The 25628-nt window shown below is 40.0% G+C and overlaps 1 long non-coding RNA gene across 1 annotated transcript; it reads left to right on the forward strand.

Moving 5' to 3' along the window:
- Positions 1 to 777: 777 nt before the first annotated feature.
- On the forward strand, positions 778 to 4777 carry LOC139363605 (uncharacterized). The gene is made up of 3 exons (XR_011624277.1): positions 778 to 825; positions 3406 to 3578; positions 4339 to 4777. It is a non-coding gene; the product is annotated as an uncharacterized lncRNA (long non-coding RNA).
- Positions 4778 to 25628: the final 20851 nt, after the last annotated feature.

Below are 25628 nucleotides of genomic sequence, written 5' to 3' on the forward strand. Positions count from 1 at the left end.
AAGAGATACTATAGTATAGTATACTATAGTATATATAAATTATAGTATAAACTATACTATATATGACTATATATACTATATATAAATTATAGTATAAACTATACTATATATGACTATATATACTATATATAAATTATAGTATAAACTATACTATATATGACTATATATACTATATATAAATTATAGTATAAACTATACTATATATACTATAGTATAGTATACTATAGTATCTCATTTATTGCGAATACTATAGTATCTCATTTGGTATGAGAACAATCCTTGGGGATCCAGAGCATTAGCCCCATTTTTATAGATGTAAGAACAGAGGCTAAGGAAAATGAATGAACTTCCCCCCTAATTTCAAAACTAGTAATGATCTCATCTATGAAAAAATCTATGTGAATTTTCAAATAAGTGAACAACTATATTCATTAGGGAAATGCTAGCTGCTACACAAATAAACCTCAAATTTTGAGATGCTCAAATACAACAAAAGTTTATTTCTCCTATGGAATATTTCTAGGTGGTTTCCTAGTTGGTGAATGGCTCTCCTTGCCATGACTCAGACATCCAGCTTTCTTCCATCTGGGAGTTCTCCTATCCCCTAGGGCCTTGATGTCACTTATATCCAGCCAGCATAATGGGAAAGGGAGCGTGGAAAAGAAATAATGACTTCTTAAAAGCCGTGGCTTATTGTGACACATGTCACTTCCACTGACATTCCATTGGTAAGTACTAGTCATATGGCCACACCTAGATGCAGAAGGTGCTGGGAGACACAGTTCCTGGACAGACAGCTGCTTCCCAGTGACAAATCTACTTTATGTAAGGGGAAATGTCAACACAAGATAAGGTTCATTCCCTGGTGACAGTGGGTCGAATTAGCATCTTTAAACATGATGGACATTATTCAATTTGGTGGCTTTCTTTTATTTTCCTTCTTACTTCGTAAAATTTATCTAAATTAAAACTTCTTCATCCTTCTACCTATTATTGTCTTTATTCCTTGCCAAAGGAACTTCAGATCCATCTATTTCAGGGCCCTAAACAGCTATCTCATGGACCACAGTAATGGTGCCATGCTAAGGCTGATGGAGAAAAGAGCAAGAATAATCGAGCCAATTCCATTTATAGCCTGAAGCTCTGGTTTTGTTATGTGTGTGCTTTTCTGGGCTTCAAATGTTGATAAGGGCCATCAAATGAGTTCATCTTTTTTTAAAAAAATCAAAGACTTGTGCTGATTGTGAACTAGAGGGGTTTTGCATTCAATAGCTAATATCAACCCACAGAAGAACATACTAAATGCCTGGAAGTGGAGTTCAGTTAAATGAATAATTAAAGAAGACCACACACCTAATCAATGCCCCCTGTTGCAGATATCTACTGCTGCATAAGAAACCACTTCAAAACAAAAGCTTTAAACAAAAACCATTTCCTTATTCTCATGATTCACTGGGTTGCCTGAGCTCATCTGGGCAGTTCTTCTGTTCCACATGTTGTCAACTGAGACTGTGGGCATCTGGGGGCTCAACAGGACCACATTGTCCAAGTTGGCTCTCTCATATGCCTGGGGCTTTGGTGGAGATGGTTGGACAAGGCCTCTCCCTTTCCATATGGCCTTTTCATGAGGTCTTTCCATGTGGTGTCTCCAGAAGTGTAGCTACTCTTCTAACACAGAAGCTCAGAATTTCCAAAAGCACAGAAGTGGAAGCTTCCAGGTCTTCTCAAGACTTAGTTCCAGGACCAGCACTAGATTCCGCAAAGTTCTGTTGGTTAAAGAGAGTCACAGGTCCAGTCCAGGTTCAACGCGAGAGAGAAGAGAAAAGGATACATACTAAGACATGTGGCCCACTGGGCACCATCTAGCAGACTAGTTACTACACTTCTAACTCAACAATGAGAATAAGCACCATGCTCCATTCCAGGTCTAGTGAACTCAGAAATTTGATGTACTTAGCCTCTCATTTGTTTCCTTTCAGTTTACTTTTTTTCTAGGAGTCAGGTTTACAGGGGAACATTGTGACTCCATAGTCACAATTCTCAGGGTGAGAAAAGGCAGAAGGTAGTCATCTGAGATTCTAATAAAAAAGCCTAATTCCATTTATTTAGAGATGGTTCTCTCACTGTTCTACTGTTAGATAACCACAGAGTTGGCATTAAGAGGGCAGAATCAAGTAGAACAAGAGGATGATGGGTAATAGACAATTAAACAATCCCATAACAAATGCAATGGCAACTGTGACCAGTGCCATGGAGAAATGTCAGAGGCTGGGAGAATAGTAGGGAGCTCCTGTGCTCATCTAGATGAAAGTTGATGAGTGTTGGACCTGAAGGAATGGCAGTGACCTTTCAGAAAAAGAAATGTATTTTAGAAACATAAAGTATATGTAATCCAAAGCATTTGATGACCAGAAGCATTAGAAGGGAGAGAGAATAACTGAGTTTAGGGGCTTGAGTGACTGGATGAATGAGGAAACAATCAGATATCAAGAAAGAAAAGAGAGGAGGAGGAATACATTGGGGGTAAATGATGGAGGGTTTGCTTTTGGACACACAGTTTGAGGTGTTTGTAGGAGATCTAGTAAAGCTGTACAGTGGGCAATTGAAAACATGTCTCTGTGGTGGACATTTGTTTTTTTTTCCTTTCCTTTCCATTCTTTGCTTTCCCTTTCTCTCTCACTTATTTCTATTGCCCAATGTCATCTGCTTTGGATAGGTGGAAAATTCCCCACTGAATGCATCCGGATGAGGGACAGCCCATATCCCAATATAAAGTCTTAAAAGGTTAGATTTTTGTTTTCCTAGCCCCCTTGCAGCTAGGATATGTACACATGATCTAGGTTTGGCCAATCAGATGCACCCATCTGAGAGTCTGAATTAGGAGCAAGTTGCTCAAAGAAGCAAGTTCAGTGGAGAATTCATTCTGGAGGTGGCAACAACACCCATTTCCCAAGGAGCAACACTGGCAGAACAAGCTGCAGCGTCCAGTGTCTGGGGCAGATGGGACCCCCCTGGACAAATGCTGTGGCTTAGCTTTGCCCCCTTTCTTCCGGCCTATTTTCCATGTCTTGTTCTTCAGTTTTTCTAACAACTCTGGGAGCTACACAACATCTCTTTGATAATTTACTTTAGTGCTTGAGTTAGCCTCTGCGGCTTGCAGCTTAGGTCCCTGGCCAGCTCAGATACTCTAAAACCTGGAGGAGGGACAGGGGATTCATCAGAGGAAAGATGAAGCTCACAGGCATAGGGGAATGCGATTGTCCAGGGGGAGAGAGTGGAAGTGAGAAAAGAAATGGGCTGCGGCTGGGAGCCTGAGGCACAGCCACATGGAAAGCATAAGGGAAGCAGAACGCCAACACAGTATCTCTGAGGACAGTCACTTAAAGGATTTTCTTCCTCTTCCAGGTCAAAAGAGTGAAATCATCCAGAGTAGAGTGAATTCGGGTTTCCGAGTGGCTGTTTGGGATCAGAGTTCTACCAATATGAGCAATCTGCTGGCATGACAGGTCAGAGAAGCCATGAAGGACATGGAGGGAAGTAGATGGAACTGGAAGCAGGAGGCCAACCCCAGCAGTCAGGCAAGTACCATCTAGAGAACAGGAAATGTAAAAGGATCGGGTATAGCTGGAACACCTAGGCAGAGGGACTTTGGAAGTTCACAGTTAGGGAGTATAGCACTGCCAAGAAGAATGCACCAAGATATGTGCTGCTCCCAGGGCAGAGGCTCTTTGCTAGCCTGTCCTTTCACACTGTTCACTACCTGCCTGGGAGTGCCTAGGCCAGGCCTTGCAGGTTTAAAAATAAGAACTCCATGGGGCATGGAATTTATAATTGAAGCTGAGCAGAATCGCTAGGCCTCCTGGGAAGTTCTTGTTCCAGGCAACACAGATGACTGGGTAGTTTAAGTTATAAAAATATTTTATCCAAATTAGAACCAAACAATACATAATTTATATGTGGTTGTGAATTCATCCTTGCTGTGAATATCTGCTAAGGTTAGGGTGCTATTGGTCAGTGTCTCACAGTTCCCTGAGATTCGCTGCAGTCACTACCTCTCACATCTAATTGGTACTCTGTCATACTCACTGCCCTGAGCTTTAATTGTCCAAGTCTTTTCAATTAGGCTGAAGCATCTCATAGCATTTAATACCTCTTTTATCCTTCCCCAGAATGGCCAGCAAAGCACAAGCATATATAAGTATTCAGTAAGTACTTGACCTAGATGGCTTATATATGTAAAAACCAACACTAAGCTTTTATGGCTAAAATTTCAAACTAATCCCTATTATAGGTCTTGGTATATTTCTCTTAGCATTGCTTTTTCTTTTCTTGTTCTAGTGATGCTCAGAAAAACAAGACACTGAAATTTGAGGACTTAATGGAGTTTGGTGCCTTCACTTAGCTGATGTCTATGAAGCCTGACCAGTCTACTTCTAGTCTATAAGATCATGTGGAAGCTTCAGTGACAAACTCCTACTTCGCTAATAATTTTACGATCCTGTTACCCATTGCAATTGCTTAAATGGTATTTTAATTAGCTGCTTTAAATGACTTTGCTTTTTTACAAAAAGCAGTGTGTGCTTTAGTTTAAAATATGGGTCACTGGTGTTTCTTTCTAGAAGATGGCTGTGTTTAATACCAGGGAAAATTGAGGATGTATTTGGAGAGGTTTTAATTTCTGTAACTCAGGTTGATTCCTGGAATGTGAATGTTTCCATACTTTTGTGGATGCAGCAAATTTATATAAAGCGTTATTAAATTTGTTCTGGTTTTTAAATACTGTTAATTCTTTCATGGGCTTTCCACACTGCCAGTTTTTTTTTTTTTTAATGGTACCTGCAACAAGTAATCAGCTGTGTTTATGTTTGTATACTGTTTTAGAAAGGAGGATTGACCCAGAACATTATGTGTTAGGAAAAATAAAAAGACACCACTAGGGATACAGATTTGCTTTCCCTGTATGCAATGCTTCTGCCAAAACTACCATCTGTGAACTTACAGAATGCCTTATCCACCATCATGGTATTCCACACAGCATTGCTTCTGATCCAGGAAATTACTTCACAGCAAATCAAATGTGGCAGTGGGCCCATGCTCATGAAATTCACTGGTCTTACCATGTCTCCCATCATTCTTAAGAAGCTGGCTTGCTGGAACAGTGGTATGGCCTTCTGTTACAGGTAGGCCTTACAGCTTCATGCCATCTAGGTGGAAATACCTTGTAGTTTCCAATATATAGTACTACTGGGTATATAGTACTCACAGCCAAGATTCGTGGGTCCAGGAATCAAGGGATGGTAATGGAGTGGCATCATTATTACTCCTGGTGACCCACTAGCAAAATGTTTTCTGTCCCTGTGACCTTATGCTCTGCTAGCCTAGAGGTTTTAGTTCAACCAGGATCATAGTAATGATTCTGCCATGCAGCCATTTTGGGCTCCTCATGCCTCTAAATCAACAGACAATGAAGGGTGTTGCTGCACTGGCTAGGGTGGTTGATTCGGACTACCAGGGAGAAATAAGACTGCTATCCCACGATGGAGGTAATGAAGATTACATCGAGAATATAGGAGTTCCCTTAAGGCATCTCTTGGTATTACAAGATTAAAGTCAACAGAAAAACTACTATAATCCAATCTGGGCTGGGCTACGAATGACCCAGACTCTTCAGGAATGAAGGATTTGGGTGTCATCCCCAACCCCCTGTTTTCAGGTAAAGAACTATAACAGGCTAAGGTGCTTGATGAGAACAAAGGGAACATGGAATAGGTAGTGGAAGTAGGCAGTTATAAATACCAGCTACAACCACATGACCCGTTACAGAAATAAGGACTGTCATTCTCGTGAGCATTTCTTCCTTATTTTGTTATATGTGTATGTGTGTATCAAACATCTTTGTTTTCTTCCTACTCTTATCCCTTTATCACCTAACATAAGATATATATCATAGTATTTAGCTTGTCTTTATCAAAGTTTTTAAGTTCTGAGATATCAAGAAGAGGAGTAGGCAACACGCAGGGACTTTGAATCCTCTTCTGGGGAAAGGAGTAGTACATTTTCACTTATATGTAAGATAGTTGTATCTCACACCTATAATCCCAGCACTGTGGGAGGTCAAGGCAGGAGGATCACCTGAGGTCAGGAGTTTAAGACTAGCCTGGCCAACATGGTGAAACCCTGCCTTTACTAAAAATACCAAAAAACATTAGCCAGGTGTGGTGGTGGGCACCTGTAATCCCAGCTACTTGGGAGGCTGAGGCAGGAGAATCACTTCAACTGTTTGGTGGAGGTTGCAGTGAGCCGAGATCGTGTCAGTGCACTCCAGCCTGGGCAACACAGTGAGACTCCATCTCAAAAAACAAACAAAAAAAGAGATAGTTGTATCATGTTAGGTGGAAATCTGACTCTGTTATTGTCTTTATTTTTATGATTAAGTATGGTTTAAGAAGACGCATATGGGTGCCAAGTTGACAAGGGACAGAGTTGTGATGCTTAATTTCATCTGTCAACTTGACTGTGCCTTGGTGCCTAAATATGTGATCAAACATTATTCTGGATGTTTGGGCGAGAGTGTTTTGGGATGAGATTAACATTTAAATTGGATAACTTTGAGTAAATCAGATTTCCCTGCCTTACGTGGATGGGCCTCATCCCATCAGTTTTAGACCTGAATAGAACAAAAGCCCGACCTCCCTGAGGAAAGAGACTTCTGAAACAGATGGCCTTCGGACTTGAACTGCAACATCAGCTCCTCCCTGGGTCTCCAACCGGACAGCCTACTTTAAAGATTTTGGACTTACCAGCCTCTGTAATTGAATAAGCCAATTTCTTAAAGAAAATGTCTTTGTATATATTCATTTGCACATCCTATAGGCCTGTTTCTCTGGAGAACCCTGAATAATACATGAGATGGTTGGATTATTTGTTGATGACTGCCATGAGCGTTTTGGTTAGAATGGGCACAGGCCGACTTGTGGTCCTGAAAACATGGCAAACTGAGTTAACCGGCCCCCATTCCTAAAACACATACATAGAAATAATACATAAATTACAACATAAAAAGTGAATACAATGCTGAACTTAAAATAAATCTCTAGCTGCAAGAAACAATGAGGAAATTTGCCATGATGAAAATGTTCTGTATCCTAATTACATAAATTTGTATGTATTAAAATTCATAGAACTCTAACCTCAAACATGCCAACTTTACTATATGTTAGGGGTTTATTTGTGTTTTTTAAGGAAATCATGAGGAACAGAAGCCAGAGTGCTATACTTGTGAGTGGACATGGTGGAAAATCAAACCTGGATAGGGCACTATTCCTAGGGGTCATAATAGAGAACAGGAAATGTGTCCTTGTGCTCCTCAAAGTAAAATCATGAAAATGAGATTTCAGCCAAAATTGGAATCCTGGAAGAGTTGCCTCCTTGATGAAAAGGTGTCCCAACAAACTTCAAACTTCTTGCCACAGGCTCAGAAAAGTAAATGGTAAGGCACAGGATGCTTATCTCTATTACGGGGTCTGAATAGAGAGATAAAAGTCTACAGTTTAAAAAAAAAAAAATCCAAATCCCAAGCCTATACCATGTACCAACATGCAGGGCAAATTTTCATTGCTCACAGGTGCAGGAGTTATTAAGCCAAGAAAGTAATGTAAACATTGATTCCAGAGCAGTGAATCCCTGAGGTATCTGAAAAAAAGCAAAATTAAACCTTCTCTAGTGAGATATGTCCAAAACCCAGGGACACACTAAAATACTATAGGAAGAAAAATCAAACCTTCACTGAAGATGAGCTCACAAACAAAAATAACATGCCACTAAAGGAAATGACACACCATAACAAGAGCCAGCAGATACAAAAAGGTTAACTACCATAAAAACTCAAGGTGATGAATCAATTTAAAAACATTCAAAATGGGCAATGGAGGTGGAAAATAGATGCCATAATGAGCAAAGAACAAAGAGATTTTAAAATTTAATTTAAAAGTTTCCAGAAATAAAAAAATAGAACTGAATAAATAATTCCATTGATGGACTAAATATTAGATTACACATAATTTTAAAGGAATGGATTAACTAAAACATGCTTCAGAGAAAATTACCCAGAATGCAGCGCAGAGAGATAAAATTATAAAAAAATGAAAACTAGTGATTGAAGATACAAAGTATAGAATGAAGTTCACTTATGTCTAATAGAAGTTTCAGAATGAGGGTCTAGAGCAGAGGTTGTCAAACTTTTTCTGTAAAGAAATAAGCAGTAAATATTTTAGGCTTCATGGGCCATATAATCTGTCAAACTATTCAAGTCTGCAGTTGTAGTGCAAAAGCAGCCATAAACATTATATGAATAAATGTGTGTGGCTACGTTCCAGGAAAATTTTATTTGCAAAAACAAGTAGTGGACGAGTTTGGCCAGTGAGTCATAGTTTACTGACCCCTGGTCCAGAGAAAACGAGTGACAAGCAATATTTAAGAAAATGGTAGAGAATTTTCCTGAATTTTACATGCTTGATCTTTAGGTTAAAGAAGCATACCAAGCCCCAAGCAAGGTAAATGTAAATAAATCCACACTGAGTCATATTGTAGCAAAACTTCGGCATGCAAAGATCAAGAGAAAAATTTTATAAACAACCAGAGAAGACAGAGTATCTATAGAGGGATGTAAAAACAACAACAACAACAACAACAATAGAATCAAATCTTCACAGAAAATAAAAGGCAACTTACAATTTTATGCCCTGCAAAGTTATTATTCAAGAATAAGGCCAAAATAAAGACATTTTGAGACAAATACTGAAAGAGTTTACAAACCACATACCCTCAACTGAAAGAACTAGTATAAAGCGTAATTCAGAAAAAAAAGGAAATTTAACCAAGAAGGAAGAAGTTGGGTGCAATGTTGAGTAAAGAGGCCTCTTTTCTGTGGGTAAATTCAATATGCTTTAATAATAATTTCTGATGTTGAAGGTTTTGAAAATAAGATGGAACTAAAACACTAGGTAACAATAATTTAGATTTTGTTGTTAGCTGTACATGTTAAAATTTTTAAAGAAAAATCTCACAAAAATAGAAATGAAAGGTGTAACTTCCAAACTAGTAAAAGGATTAAAAGTTGATTTTTTTAAAAGTTTAAACCTAATAGAAGTCAGAAAAGGAAACGAAAGAGAAATACAAACAATGATACATGGAAAATACAACATAAAAGGCAGAATAAATTCAAATACCTCAGAAATTGCATCAAATGTAGATGAATTCAACGTCTTTAAAAGACGGGGCTCTGGTGTTTAGTGTAGTTTTTTTTTTTAAACTAAACTAAATCAAATTATAAGCTATTTAAAAGAGTCACATCTGAAACACAGAATGTTTGTTTTTTTTATTATACTTATGTTCTAGGGTACATGTGCACAACCTGCAGGTTTGTTACATAAGTATACATGAGTCATGTTGGTGTGCTGCACCCATTAACTTGTCATTTACATTAGGTACATCTCCTAATGCTATCCCTCACCCCTTCCCCCCACCCACAACAGGCCCTGGTGTGTGATGCTCCCCTTCCTGTGTCCAAGTGTTCTCATTGTTGAATTCCCACCTATGAGTGAGAACATGTGGTGTTTGGTTTTCTGTTCTTGTGATAGTCTGCTGAGAATGATGGTTTCCAGCTACATCCACATCCCTACAAAGGACATGAACTCATCCTTTTTGATGGCTGCATAGTATTCCATGGTGTATATGTGCCACATTTTCTTAATCTAGTCTGTCATTGATGGACATTTGGGTTGGTTCCAAGTCTTTGCTATTGTGAATAGTGCCGCAATAAACATACGTGTGCATGTGTCTTTATAGCAGCATGATTTATAATCCTTTGGGTATATACCCAGTAATTGGATGGCTGGGTCAAATGGTATTTCTAGTTCTAGATCCTTGAGGAATCGTCACACTGTCTTCCACAATGGCTGAACTGGTTTACAGTCCCACCAACAGTGTAAAAGTGTTCCTATTTCTCCACATCCTCTCCAGCACCTGTTGTTTCCTGACTTTTTAATGATTGCCATTCTAACTGGTGTGAGATGGTATCTCATTGTGGTTTTGATTTGCATTTCTCTGATGGCCAGTGATGATGAGCATTTTGTCATGTGTCTGTTGGCTGCATAAATGTCTTCTTTTGAGAAGTGTCTATTCATATCTTTTGCCCACTTTTTGATGGGTTTTTTTTTTTTCTTGTAAATTTGTTTGAGTTCTTTGTAGGGTCTTGATATTAGCCCTTTTTCAGATGAGTAGATTGCAAAAATGTTCTCTCATTCTGTAGGTTGCCTATTCACTCTGATAGTAGTTTCTTTTGCTGTGCAGAAGCTCTTTAGTTTAATTAGATCCCATTTGTCAATTTTGGCTTTTGTTGCCATTGCTCTTGGTGTTTTAGACATGAAGTCCTTACCCATGCAATATCCTGAATGGTATTACCTAGGTTTTCTTCTAGAGTTTTTATGGTTTCATGTCTAACATTTAAGTCTCTAATCCATCTTGAATTAATTTTTGTATAAGGTGTAAGGAAGGGATCCCGTTTCAGCTTTCTACTTATGGCTAGCCAGTTTTCCCAGCACCATTTATTAAATAGGGAATCCTTTCCCCATTTCTTGTTTTTGTGAGGTTTGTCAAAGATCAGATGTTTGTAGATGCGTGGCATTATTTCTGAGGGCTGTGTTCTGTTCTATTGGTCTATATTACTGTTTTGGTACCAGTACCATGCTGTTTTGGTTACTGTAGCCTTGTAGTATAGTTTGAAATCAGGTAGCATGATGCCTCCAGCTTTGTTCTTTTGGCTTAGGATTGTCTTGGCAATGTGGGCTCTTTTTTGGTTCCATATGAACTTTAAAGTAGTTTTTTCCAACTTGCAACACAGAATGTTTAAACATAAGGAGACAGCAGTGATATTATAAGGGAATAATAAAAGAGATTTGTGATAATATTGCCAGAAAAAATAAACTTTAAGGCAATAACTAGGCATAAAACAGGCCATTATGCTCTGCTAATTGGAAGAAATTAACCAAAAAAATTTTTAAAAAAATTTTGGATTTGTATGTATCTAACTAAATAGTCTCAATATATATAAAGCACATTTAGACAGAATTATCAGAAAATGGGAAGAGCTAATTATTTCAGAAAGACTTTACCAGTTGGTAGCATCTTTGTGAGACCACTATTTGTCAAGAGTTTAATTTTTTTCATTCAAAAAGGGTTCTGGAAATCTGATTAATGACACACAATAAAGGATAAAATGCAGCAAATACTTGTTTGTCTTGTGCACCATTGTACCCTCAATACCTAAAACAGGGCCAAGTCCATTGGCTCTGTTTATTATTACATATAATAATTAATGTATAATTAATTACTACGTATATTAATGAGCTGTTGAATACTATGATGTGGTGGAGGGTGAGAGACAGTGAAATAGAGAGCTGGGGAAGCCAGCAAGTCAGCGGTTGAGGGTGATGGGCTGAATACTGAATGTGTCTCTCAAACCAAACCCTGGGGGCAGAGTTGGCGGAGGAGTAACTGTGTACAATATGACTCACAATCTTTGAAACAAGGAGCGCTAGAGGTACTTTCAAGGACCCTGTCAGACATATCATCTTAGAACCAGAGAAGAAGCAACAGCACTTTCCCTGAGGGTAGAACAACCACAACCACTAGCTAATGCAAGTGTTTCATAAAACCAATGAGGCAGGAAACAGCAGCTCAGTGGAGCCTGACGATGGGACAGGTGTTAAACCAGCCATTGGAGTCTGGGATTTCAGGCCTAGACAGTATCTATTTTCCACATACAAGTCTGGAATAATACTCAACAACCCTCCCTTTAAGTTATTTTGTTTTCTTAAGATGGAGGTCTTGCTATGTTGCCCAGGCTGGCCTCAAACTCCTACAGGCTCAAGTGATCCTCCCACTTCAGCCTCCAGAGTAGCTGGGATTATAGACCTGAGCCACTGCTCCCGGCTCTTCCTTTTTAAATATTACATACTGAACAATTAAAACTTGTCCTTATATCTCCCCTTTCTAAGATTCTAGAGTATCTGCCGACCCATAGTAATTACACTTAAGTTGACATCTTCCTTGAAGGAAGTCACCCAAAATCCCTTCAGAACATTTCAAAACACCCTAGACCTAGCTAGCAGTCCTGCACTAGCAAATCATTTCCTAGGCAGGGTAATACATTGATTGGCCCCTTTGGGTCACATGCTCTCCCCAGATCGTTACTTAAGTCCAGGGATTTTGAGTAATCTGATTGGTCAGCCTGCGTTCTGCCACTCCCTGCCCGCCCACCCTTCACCATGAGAAAGGCATGAATACCACCCATTCCCAAAGGCAAAAGATGCTGAGTGGACCCAAAAAAGCGTGCAATATTCGTCTCCTTTCCAGAGGCATCTCGGCTCAAGGGAGCTACAGGCTGACTCTCAGCATTTACCAGCTTAAACGAATATCAAACCTGTCTGGGTCTCATTTTTTCTTATGGTGTCGAACTTGGCAGAGTTATTGTGAGGCTGAAGATCACCTGTGTAAAGCACAGTTCAGCAACTTCCCTGCCTGCCTTGCGTCTGTCCCCGTTCCTGGGTGATCGCCATGACCCTGAGTGGATCCGCCTCCATGTCCGGTCCTCAGCTCGTGGTGAAGAAGACAGCACTGCCCTCTTCCCTAACCCCAACTCTTGCAGCTGTCTCCTGGCTGCCTGGAGTCTCCCCTAATGTGCCCTCACAACTTTCTTCGTCCTCTTTAAACTGTGCGGAGGTCTGCCCCATTCTTGGTCCCTGACTCACTGGTCTAAGCTGTGCTAATGCTTCCTCCCCGCCCTAGCTGATGTGAGACCCATTCTGTGCAGGGAAGCAGACAGATGCTGAGACAAGTAACACTATGAAAGGAAAGAGGAGAAAACAAGATGGGGCAGGAAGAACCCCAGACGGTGATACAGACATGACAGTCTCTGCCATTCCAATGGGAACTACTGCCCAGTAGAGGGCTCCAAAGTTGGGCCAAAATGGCCAGGGCCTAGCACCACTGTCTTCCAAAATCATTGGCTGAAAACCACGAAGAAAAAAGCATGTTCTCAGTGCCCTCAGCTATCATCCCCTTGCTCAGACACTGGCTGGCAGATGTTCCAAAAAGAGTGTGACCTTGGTCAGTAAGCTGAGGCTGACCTCAGTAACAGCTGGAAGCTGTGGCTAAGCACACGCCTTGCAGTTGGGCAGCGTGACCTTCCTTGAAGAGGGATCCGTGTGTTGTCCTGCCACCTTCTAAGACTCTGTGTAATAAAAAAGTTCTAAAGGACTAATAATGTCTCACCCAAAGTGGCATCCTATGATGATAGCTAGATGGCAGGGGAAACTTTCAGTTCTCAACCATATCACACAGATGCTGCTTACTCAGCCCTAAGAACCAGCTCTATGCAAACATCCCAGTTCCTTCCAGAACCCCTCAAACCGTGAATCTTCCAACTTCGTCAAGTGTATGCTTCCACCCTTTCTGTGACCTTCCAGGTGAGACATTAGCATTTTTCCAGACAATGTCTTTCTTTTTTTGTTTTTGTTTGTTTGTTTGTTTTGGAGAGAGGGTCTCCATCTGTCACCCAGGCTGGAGTGCAGTGGTACAATCTCAGCTCACTGCAGCCTCCGCCTCCCAGGTTCAAGCAATTCTCCTGCCTTAGCCTCCCGAGTAGTTGGGATTACAGGTGCCCGCCACCACGCCTGGCTAATTTTTGTATTTTCAGAAGAGACAGGGTTTCACCATGTTGGCTAGGCTACTCTTGCACTCCTGACCTCAGGTAATCCGCCTGCCTTGGCCTCTCAAAGTGTTGGGGTTAGAGGTGTGAGCCACTGTGCCCTGCTGACAATGTCTTTCTAAAATGTGAAAGACTGGAGCCAGGCTGGTAGCCTAAGAGAGGTCAGTAACGAAGAGTTCTCACAATTAACCAATATTTACTTGATACTTAACTCTATAATGCAGTTGTGCCCATTTTCCAGGGTTAAGAAACAGAAGCTCAGTAAGATAATTAATTTACCAAAGGACATTCAATTAGTAAATAGGGCTGTGAGTATTCCAGCTTTCTTGGTTTTTTAAAGTGTGCACTCTTTGTATTGGCCATTCAGAAGAGTACATAAAACATTTTCCAGAAAGTTTCACCCAATAAGCTTTTAAAAATATTTTGTGCTTAATTAGAGGAATTTCTGGCTTTTCATTATGCTCAGCTATCCAGAATAACTAATTTCAAAAGGATACCAGGAAGCTGAGGTTTTAGCCTCCCACAAATTCTGTACAAAAGATCAGAACTAGTATTTAAAGTGAGCTCTCTCTCATATGAATAACTAACACATGCTGGCTAACTTTTGCTGGTTCATTCCCTCTAAACTTTGAAGGCTCTTCCTATGTCTCTTCTTCCTCTGCCAAGTGGTATTACAGTTTCAACTGACCTTGGTCATGACATTGAAAAGTGTATGTTTGTGAATGTCCTGTTGACCTGAAGCAGCTGATCCTTGATTTGTTATTCCCACCGTATCCTTCCTGCCTCTGTGTGTGGTGTTAATAATACATACAAAGACAACAAGGACCAAACCTTACTCATTAAAACGAGCAAGCCAGAATGACTACGGGGACCAGTATCAAAAGCATCAGACACACACAAACAGTCCTTAGTTACTTTTACTTGCTTATATTTAAGAGAGGCTAACAGCCTTCTGTATATGAAAGCTCTTTTCGAGACACACTGCTTCCACCATGCCAGGGGAAAAACAGAGAGAGACCAAAGCACTGAGCTAATAAAGACGGAAACATCTGCATTAGATGTTTGAAGAAGACAAGGGCAATTGGGAATGTATTTGTTTAACCATATTACTTATTGCTTTATTATTATCCTGCTTAATGTCTGGCTGCACTCGTCTACACTGAATGCTGACACACACCGTTTGAGATGCTTAACTCCTTAGTACAAAACAAACATGTGCGACTGTCTCAGGGACTGGGAGATGTGATCTGAAAGTCAACACCAGGCCTGCACAATGCATAGATTATTGGTAACAGAGAAAGGCATGGGGGTTTTCATGCACACGCTTTTATTTTTTATTTTTTATTTTTGGCCCTAGACCCACATTGGTCTCCATCTTAAAAGGCAAACTGAAGAGTTAATGAATATGCTTTCAGCCAACTTACCTAAAATTAAAAGTTACCCAGCAAATGGAGGAATCGACTATCTGCAGCATTCTAGCAAGGAGAACCTAGGGTAATGCATATAGCTTGTTATCTGGCTGTTTTTTGATACAAACTTCTGCCTTGGGAAAAGCAAGTGTGGAAGCGGATGGCTCACCAGGCGGGTCAGTGTGCCTCCAGCATCGGTGCTCTCACAGCCAGAGTAAGGCAGAGCTGATCTCTGCTGCCTTCAGCAGGTTCAATCTTTCCTGTCAGCCTTTCTCTGGCTCAATTAAGATAGTGCTGGGTTTGGCTCCAGCAAGTAAGACTACAAATAAGACTCATCTCTGCATGGAACTCAGTTCACCCTTGGAAAAACTTTACTTACAATTTTATTTAAAATTTTTTTCTACAGAAAACCTCACAAAATAAATGTTAAACTTAATGAACAATTCCACCATTCAGACCAAGAAAAGAACTTTCCAGTCACTGGAAAAATCCCATCACGTGCCCTGGTCCCAAATTCCCCTATAGAAGTCTTTCTTGTGTTCCTTTATGTTTTTCCTTTTCACCAAGTGACACAAACTATAGTTCTGTCTGGCCCAGTTTTTCACTAATGTGTTTTAAATCTCTTTTGACCTACAGACACCTCCACAGTCCGTTTCTTTGCCTTACAGCACAAGTGGGGTCGGCTGAGTTGCCACAGTCTGGATTTTGCTGACAGCTCCCTGATGGTGCCGTCCAATGTGTTCTTCTGACTTTGGGATTTCCTACAAATGAGCAGCCGGATTCATGAGACTGCTTGGCTTTTCACAAGTGTGCTGACCAATATTTCTTCCTTCTCTCTCCCTTGCCCAGAAGGTAGGGGTCTTTCCTCCAAGGTGCAGACTGTGCCTTTTTAGACGCAGAAAAATCTCACAAAATAAATGTATAGCTTAAACATGAAACATCCCTTTCATGCTTCTATATTTTCTTACCAGCTTGTTCCCCTGCCTGAAATGACCTCCCCACCTTCTTTACCTAGAAAATGACTACTGAGTCTTCACAGCCTGATTCAAAAATCAAATGTCACTCACAAGCTCTGTGGTCTTCAGACATCTCCCAGGCAGCACATGTCCCTGGGTCCTAACTGTGTTCTCATTCCCCTCTAGGATAACATTTGCTACACCACATCATAAGTGCCTGAACTCAAAACCTTTCCTGCTGCCCACCGCCCCCAGCCCATCCCTGCTCCTTGAGAGGGCAATCACCTTACCTGAGCAGAAATAGGTATTTGGCACCTGGTAGTTAGCAACACACTTCCTCCCTACTTGTGGGGAACACCTGGGCTTCCTTTCGCTCTATTGCCACCCCCGTGGTCCACAAGGGGCGCACTCCCCTATGGGCCCTCCTTCCTTTATGGTGCCTCCAGTCAGCTCTGCTTAGCAACTCTTTTGTTTCAAAATGGGCAGCATGCTTTCCTGACTTGAGTTGCCTCTTCTTAAGAAGCCTCTGTACTCTTGTTATTTCTTTTTATCTGAGGTTAGCTTGGAAGTTGCCATTCAGAGAGGAGGATCATAGAATACCAACCTGCCCCCTGCCTGCCCTGTAACATGGCACTTGAGCAGCATTTTCAGTGCAACGCTGCCTTGCTTCAGTCACACCATTAGCCAACATGAAGAATGACACTGACTGCACAAGCCCCAAATTACACTCATCTGTAAGCGGGGATAGGCAAGCAATGAGGGATGTATCCTCTCATCCCATTCCATTAAACTCTTTCTCACCTTTCAAATCTGGCTTTAAAATCACTCCTTGAGAACTTTTCCTGATTAACTTGACTCAATTCTCTTAATTCCTCTACTCAATGAGCCTTCATTGATTATGTACCTAGAGATTTTACTCTATTCATATGCTCTTGCTGTGTTATTCTATGAATATGCTTTTCATTTATTTTCAGGTGCAATTTCTTGAGAGGAAGATCTGGTCTTGCAGTTCTTTTAAATCCCGCACTCTATGTCAGTTCACGTTTCTACAGAGGGCAGACCCAATAAATGTCACTGATTGACAAATGTATGTCACTGTGAATGTATCTGTACCCTTATACTTTTCTAGTGTAAGAACTGAAGAAGCTGAGAAAGAAAAGGTGCTAACATTTCAGCCTCTCTGAAGCGTATTTATCCAAAATGTCTGTTTTTTCTTTTCCTGAACAGTGCTCTGTTTCTTTCCCCACTAATCTGCTGAAATTTGCTGCCCTGCCAATCTCTTAAGCTCTTTAAATAAAGACTCGTTGAGCAAGTCTTGACTTTTGAAAGAAGTCAAAAAGTGTTTTAGAACCCAGTATATAGTTCTAAATATAATTAAGCATATTACTTCCAGTATTGATACAGATATTTGTCTTCATTATAAATAAACACCATTGAATCAATTCTTTTTCATCAACCTACAGAGTTTTAACTAATTCTTCCCACAATCCCCTTTGATGTAGTAATTGTTTCTCTGAGGCAGTGAGCCCTGGTAATAATGTTGTGAGTCAAACTTGAATTATTTAAAATTTTATTACATTTAACTTTCAAAAGGGAGTATCTTTTGGAGCCTAGATTTACAGATCTATGATAATTTAGGATAAATTTTAATACTTTTCTGAAGACAAAAGGCATTGGACCAAATCTGGACCAAAGAAACTTGCTATTTCTTCTGATAGAATGTAAGCTCCCAGATGATTCTGGTCATCTATTCATTTACCCAAAGACTTATTTAAAAACTAAGCAGCACACACGCGTGCACGCATGTGTGTGTGTGTGAAAAATTTTCAAGTTGTACGTTTCAGGTTAGGGCCCCTTATTGCCACGCTGAGGAGAAGACATAATGCATTCTAGAGAAATGACAGGAAATTCCTTGGGCTCTTTGCTCATATTTCTTCACTCAATAAATTAAGGAAGGATTTAGGTAATTTACAGAAATGAGGTAAGGTAAGATTATCAGTGTGTGTTTGTGTACATGTACCATTGTGCACATGGTGTTCAAATAGCTAATTAGTAAATGTATATATTGGACTTCATCTATTAATTTTAAAGAAAATTATAGCTTTGATTATGCTAACCAAGGTGAAATACATTTTCATTTATTCATGGCAATGTAAATGTTTAAACTGGAAGACATTACTTAGATAAATGAGTGGCTAATTTGATAAGATGAATAAAAAAATTGAGTTCACACTATTTGTAGTGTGGTCTGACAGTAGGCTGGGTTCTCCTAGCAGCCGGTAGCCCCCAGGCTCAGTTATTCATCAATGATGTGTTTTCTAAGCTTTCTTCCTTGGTTCCTTCCTTCATTCTGAAACTGTGTTTGCAAAAATTATAACTGAGGAAATTATTACGGTGAAAGAGATCTGACCTAACTGACTCCATCTTGCTTCTAACCTCCATGATGTCCTTGTTCATTCATGTGCACAGGCCAAACTAACTTTGGGAGAAATTTAGTTTATACTTTAACTTTGAAACAAAGATGGTAACAGCCCTTTCCCAACACAAACCCCCTTCCTGCCTGAGGATTAGACTGCCTTTGTAGGTCTAACAAATTAGCTACAAGATTAGAAGTTATAGTTTAGGAGTCATGTAGCTGGAGGCTCCTGGGGATAACATCACTATTGAAAAATCTAAGATGAGTGCTTAGATATTTTGCAGGCCCAGTGGATCAGTTGACACCACCCAGATGGATGAACTGGCTCATCTGGTCTTGTGGGCCCTCACTCAGGAACTGACTCAGTGCAAGGAGACAGCTTCAACTCCCATGACTTCATCTCCAACTCAACCAATCAGTACTCCTGACTCACTGGCCCCTACTCACCAAATTGTCCTTAAAAACCTTGATCCCTGAATTATTGGAGAGACTGATTTGAGTGGGTAATAATAAAACCATGGTCTCCCCTACAGTCAGCTCTGCATAAATTAAAACTCTTTCTCTACTGCAACTCCCTTGTCTTGATAAATTGTCTCTGTCTAGGCAGCAGGCAAGGAAAGACCACTGGGTCCTTCCTTCCTTCCTTCCTTCCTTTCTTCCTTCCTTCCTTCGTTCCTTCCTTCCTTCCTTCCTTCCTTCTTCCTTCCTTCCTTTCCTTCTTTTCTTCTTTCCTTTCTCTCTCCTCTCTCCCCCCAACCTCCCTCCCTTTCCTTCCCTCACCTACCCCATCACTCTCATCTTTCAAAGACAGTACTTTTGTCTTTCTTATGTCTAGCTGCTACCTCAGCCTCCACCTTGCATTATTTTATTCCCTAAGCCTATCTCTACTTCTCCCTTTTTACATTCTCTCTAAAATAATCAATCAGGCCCTTATAGTTCTAGGTTCTTATTATTAGTTCCTAAATAAGAGAAAATAAGAGGTTCAGAAAATCCTAAAAAATTTTCTAGTGACTTATTGAACCAGCTAACACAGCTTCTCTCTAGACCTGCATTGTCCCACATGGTAGCTACTAGCCACATGTGGCCATATAATTATAAAATTAATTAAAGTTAAATGAAATTAAAACTTCTGTTTCTTGTTCTCACTAACCACATTTTAAAAACGAAATATCCTCATGGTCCGATGTGCTATATAGTCACACAAATCCAGTTCCATAGGGGCTAAGGTATTAGACAGCACAGAATATTCCCATATCACAGAACATTCTATTGGATAGAGATTTCAAAGATTCAAGATTTCATTTTCTGATGGAGAGGTCCAATGGCTTAATTTTTTTAAAATCACATTTTTCTATCAGGAAATGTCCTCCTTTCTTGTCAAAGAGGTTGTTCACCTTCAGACCTTGCCAGACCTTGCCAGACCTCCTCCCAATGGTATGTTAAAGCAGGATAATCATCCTGTTTCTGAATCAAGTGAATCATGTAAGTGTTCCATAATACAATGAATCCTCAGGGAACTATACTACTCATAGAGGCCCAAGGAAATGGGCAAGCCTAGTGGAGCTTAGTCCCCCGCCAAGAGATAAATAGAGAGTAGTGAGGAGAAAGTTATGCAATTTCTTGAGTATATTTGAGATCCAAGATGTAACACTCTACCTGGTTGGGAAGGGAAATTTAGGATTGCAGCCTGTCTCTAACTTTATACAACACTTAACTGTGTGTAAATAAATACTAAATGTACCAAAAGCTCACAATGAAAAGGTCCCTGCAGTGAAAATATTGATAACTTAAGAACCCTTTTTTAACTGTAAATTGCCATCCATTCACAGGATTCGAGCTTTCAGAAAGGAATGGGCACACCTGTAACCAAGGCCTCAGGGAATTTGCTGGAAACAACTTATTAACACAAATTAATTTGCAATCTCTCCCATCATCTGTGCAATCCTTACAGACGCGTCTTCATCACCTTGCTCTCTCAGCCTAGCACAAAGCTGGACACACAACAGGAGCCTGGTAAAGTTTTGTTGAAAGTGTTTTTACAAACAGATTCATTTATAACTTTGGTTCCTCTACTGTCAATCTCCCAAAGTTATTAAATCGCAATTTTTGGTTTACTTAATACTAAGGCGTATACAATTATGGTTGAATAAATGTTGTGTATTGCTAAGCCAAGTAATGTTTATGATTTTCTTTCTTTAATCTTATTGTTTTCTCATTTGCTTAATTTTCTGTGTGCCTTTGCTGATTCTTCCTACAGTTCCAACAGCTCTATAAAACTGCTCTTGACACTACTTTTCATTAGTCAGACTTATTACATCATCTGTTGGTCGTAATTCATTCCTGGAGACCTCCCTCCTGGCATCCCTGATCCTTCTGTCCCATTGGGAGCTGACTGACACCCAGGCTGCTGCACACAAGTATCCTGGGACTTCTCTTCACTGATTTTGGATTTTCATTTCTGGATCTCTTGACTCTTCTTTTCTTGATTTAGTCCCTTTGATACAGACAGGAGGCAGGGAAATACTGAGTAGAAGGAGTAGAAAAGGGCAGGGTCCCTGGCAAGGGCTCTGCCCTCAAGCCTGAACTCATGGCCCTAAATGAGAACTTCACATTTCTGTTTTCCTACCCAAATGTTGCCTTTTGGTCTGCCCATAAAAACCCTAAGCTGTTCCCATAAAAACCCTAAGCTCCTTGCAGTGAGCTGAGATCCGGCCACTGCACTCCAGCCTGGGCGACACAGCGAGACTCCGTCTCAAAAAAAAAAAAAAAACAAAAAACAAACAAAAAAAAAACCTAAGCTCCACTGGCAGAGGAGCAGAGGAGCAGAGCAGCGTGGCAGAGAAGGACATACACACAGAAGAGGGAAGCATCTGACCATTGAGAGGAGAAGCAGCAGCTGGACATCAGAAACTATGATTGGGGAAGTAGTATGGTCAAAGACTATGGTCAGGAGAAGACCGCCTTCCCACTCCATCCCCTTTCCAGCTCCCCACCCGCTGAAAGTCACTTCCCCTGCTCAATAAAATCTCCACATTCATCATCCTTCAAGTCCATATGACCTCCTTCTTCTTGGGCACGGGATAAGTACCCAGGTGCGGGTGCAAGAGGCTGTCACACTGACTCTCCACTGAGCTGTTTAACATGTAAGCCATCCTTGGACAGCAAAGCCAAAAGAGTACACTGTAACACATGCCCTCTGGGACTTTAGAGGTCACAGGCAATCCCTAGACACTGCCACAGACCAGTACAGTGTTTGTCCTTGCTAGTTCCCAAAGGCACTCACCCCAGCTCCTGCACCTGCTCACCTGCATGCTCCTCTTCCTGCAAGGGGCTTGAGCACTGTGGGCTGAGCAAGTGAGCCATCCCTTCATGAGTCCTGCAAAGGGGTCAAGGGAACTATTTCGTCTCATTTTGTTTTGCTAAATAACATCTTCTAGTTACTCTTTAAGGATGTATGGGAGGTAAGTATCTGAAAATGTTTTTATTCTTCCCTCATATTTTATTGATAATTTATCTGGGTTAAGAATTTTAGGTTGGGAATTAAGATGGAGCAGGGATGCCTCTTAGGGGCCTGCAGGCCACCCAAGCATGGAAATAAGGGAAAATCTTGGGTTCTTTCAAGGGAAACTCCAGATACCTGCTAGCCCTGAGAAGTAAATAAGCAACTTGATGAGCAAGAGGTTAATAGTAGCTTAAAACAATAGCCAAGGAGATTAGAATAATAGTATGTTTGGCTCCCCTATAGAAACTAAATATAAAATATTTTTCTCCGACATTGAAGGCCTTGCTCCCTTGCCTTCAAGCTTTCTGTGGTGACAATGAGATGCCTGTTGTCACTTTGATTCCCCCTCCCCCCTCCTTTTTTTTTTTTGAGATAGCCTCTCTGTTGCTCAGGCTGAAGGGCATTGGGGCAATCATAGCTCACTGCGACTTCAACCTCCCAGGCTCAAGTGATCCTCACGCCTCAGCCTCTCAAGTAGCTGGTACTGCAGGCACATGTTACCATGCCCAACTAATTTTGAAATTTTGTATAGAGATGGGGTCTTGCCATGTTGCACAGGGTGGTCTCAAACTCCTGGGCTCAAGCAATCCTTCTGCCGTGGCCTCCCAAAGTGCTGGGAGTACAGGTATTAGTCACAGGCCTGGCTGATTCCTCATCCTTTGTATGTGACCTGTGTTATTCCCTCTTTAACATGCATTAATATGGATCTTTTTGAAATTATTATTTGTGCAGAGAACTTGATAGAACCTTCTATGTCTGGAGATGTGAGTCCTTCAGTCTAGGGGATCTTATACTTTCCTCTCCATTTTATGTTTTAGCTCTAAAATTCTTTTTAGATCCTCAATTCATTCTTTAATTTTCTTCTTTTTTTCTCCTATTTTCCTTTTTTTCCTGTTGTTTTCTAGCAGATTTCCTCAACTTTATCTGCAAAAGGTTCTTCAGAAACGTTTATATCTAACACATTTCTGACTCTTTTTGTTTCATGGATGCAGTGTATCTCTGAGGCTTTTAGTTAACGGTTACTTTAAAGCTTGCAATTTCTCATTGTCTCTGCTGCCTCGGAATTTATTTTCTTCTATTTGCTGATATTGGCCTTTGTCTTTACACCCATGGCTCCTTCAAACCTCTGGCAATCTGTTGATGCTCATATGTAAGGGGGAGACTCTAAAATGTTTATTGAAAACTTGGAATCTGGGCAGGGCTTGTCAACCGGAGGGTTTCACTATCAGCATTTGTAGGTCTTTTCTCTGTAGTTCTTCAATCTTCTCAGGGAAGAATCTTTTAATCTGCTGCAGCAGAGTATAAATCCGGTTGCTGGCATTCAGGAAGCAAGGTGGAGGAAGGGGCCCAAGGGCTTCAGAATTCAGTGTTTTCAACAGTATCTACTCAGAGTGGCAGGTGGCCCTGAAGGTTCCAACTGGTCCTTCTAAGCTGGGGTGCTGCAAGAGGATTCAGCTCTGATGTGTTAAGGCATCCATTATAGAGAATGAATAAACTTCTCTCCAATACATGGAGAGTGGCAGTAAGTTTGTGCCATCCTTGGGAGAATTGAGAGATTAGTAACCCAAAGCATTTTCTGCAGGGTTTAATCCTCTGCAGAATCCCCAGTTGAGAAAGGCTGGTAATCTACATCACCCAGGCTGTCTCAGTAACACCCCTGGTTTTCACCCTCATGCCTCACCCATGCTTTTCTACATGTCCTGAAGCTGCTGGGGTTTTTTGGAGTGATGGGCTTTCCCCTCTGTAGGCACAAAGGTGGGTTGAAGCCAGAGGCTCTGTTTAATAAGTTACCCCCATCCATCTGCCTTAAATCTGACAGCAGTTTTTGCCATTTTGCATTATTTGTTTCCATGCCTCTACTCTTTGGCTTTATGGACTTAAAGCATTTTATTCCCTTAAGTCATTTTGGTGGGCTTTATAGGAGAGAGAACTTAATATCAATTTATTGCTATTACCCAGAAGTCCAGACATTCTGAGTACATGGCAAATAATTATAACTAGGGTAATTTATCATCCAAACCAGGATATCATTGAGAGTAAAAAGGCACTAAGAATATCTACAGTTACATAATTTTTACAGACTTTTTCTTATTAACTAACAAATTGGTATCATGATATAACTGGATCAACAAAACAGTTCTTTCAAACTATTTTCAAATATAAAACTTTCTAGAAAATTTAAATGAATATATTCACAAACAAAATTACATGTCCATGTATATTAAAGTGAAATTTTCAAAAGTTTCTTACATTGATTATTTGAACATTAAACAACAGAATAATGATTCCTGGAACATATTCATGTATTTTAATTAATTTTCAAATTTATATCTGTTTTCTAATGGTATATAATTGTTATTTTTCTGACCCATATAGTTTTTGAAGTATATTTTGTATGATTTTTCCTTATTTTTCATAAAATTTATTCTAATATTTTCAAAGTTGCATTTATAATTACTAAATTTGATATTGTTGATATCTTAAACTGAATTCTCTTGATAGACTATATATATATATATTTCTTTTTCTTTTTTTTAAACAGGATCACTCTCTGTCACCCAGTCTAGAGTGCAGTGGCATGATCACAATTCAGTGTAGCCTCAACCTCCCAGTCTTAAGTGATCCTCCCACTTCAGCCTCCCAAGTAGCTGGGACTACAGGCATGTGCCACCATGCCTGGCTAATTTTTGTATTTTTAGTAAAGACAGGGTTTTGCCATGTTGCCCAGGCTGGTCTTGAACTCCTGGGCTCAAGTCATCCACCAGCTTTGGTCTCCCAAAGTGCTGGGATTGTAGGTGTGAGCCACCACACCTGGCCCAGCTACAATATTTTAGATTAGAAAATACACTCTTACAGGAGCTGAGGTACACCGGAAGCTCAAAGTAAATTCTACTAAATGGAGGATAGCCTCAATTCTACCTTTAAAAATTAAAATGTATAAATATTTGAGTTCAGTATTTTCATAAGCACTGCCTTTCTGTCTCTATTCAGACTAATTTTCTTTGGCAATTAATTTTACAGGATAAAATTTGTCAAGGATGTTGCTTCTGTGTATTAGTAAATGCTAGCTTTTGAACAAAATGCAGTCAAAATTTGAAGGATTTGTTTACAAAATAACATACTACCATGTTAGGTCACTTAGGTAAATTTACAAAGTAGTTCTCCAAAGGCACAACATTTTCTAAATTCCAACTGATGAAGGACAATGAAGAGAGAAAATATTTTACAGCCAAATTGAACTATTTTTCTGTATTCAGCATCAGCTTTGTCAGAAAATTTCACAGTTCTGTTACTCTGTGCATGTATAAAAATATTTGTAAATCTTGATAACTAAAACTTCTATTTTGATTGGTAGAAAACTGCAGCTTGTTTGAACACACAATTATCAACTGTGCTTGCACACAACCAATTTTGAATACATTTCTGCTCTGTTTCCTAATTTAGTAAGAACATTGTTATTGCTGCAATGCTGTCTGTGTTCTACCAAAATTTGTATTTATATTAACACTATAAAAACAAATTATTTTATTTTCAGTGTTAAACTTTTGAACTGTATTTACAATAATATCTACATTGA

Source organism: Macaca nemestrina, chromosome 6 (assembly GCF_043159975.1).
Source record: "Macaca nemestrina isolate mMacNem1 chromosome 6, mMacNem.hap1, whole genome shotgun sequence".
In the NCBI taxonomy this organism is placed as follows: Eukaryota; Metazoa; Chordata; class Mammalia; order Primates; family Cercopithecidae; genus Macaca; species Macaca nemestrina.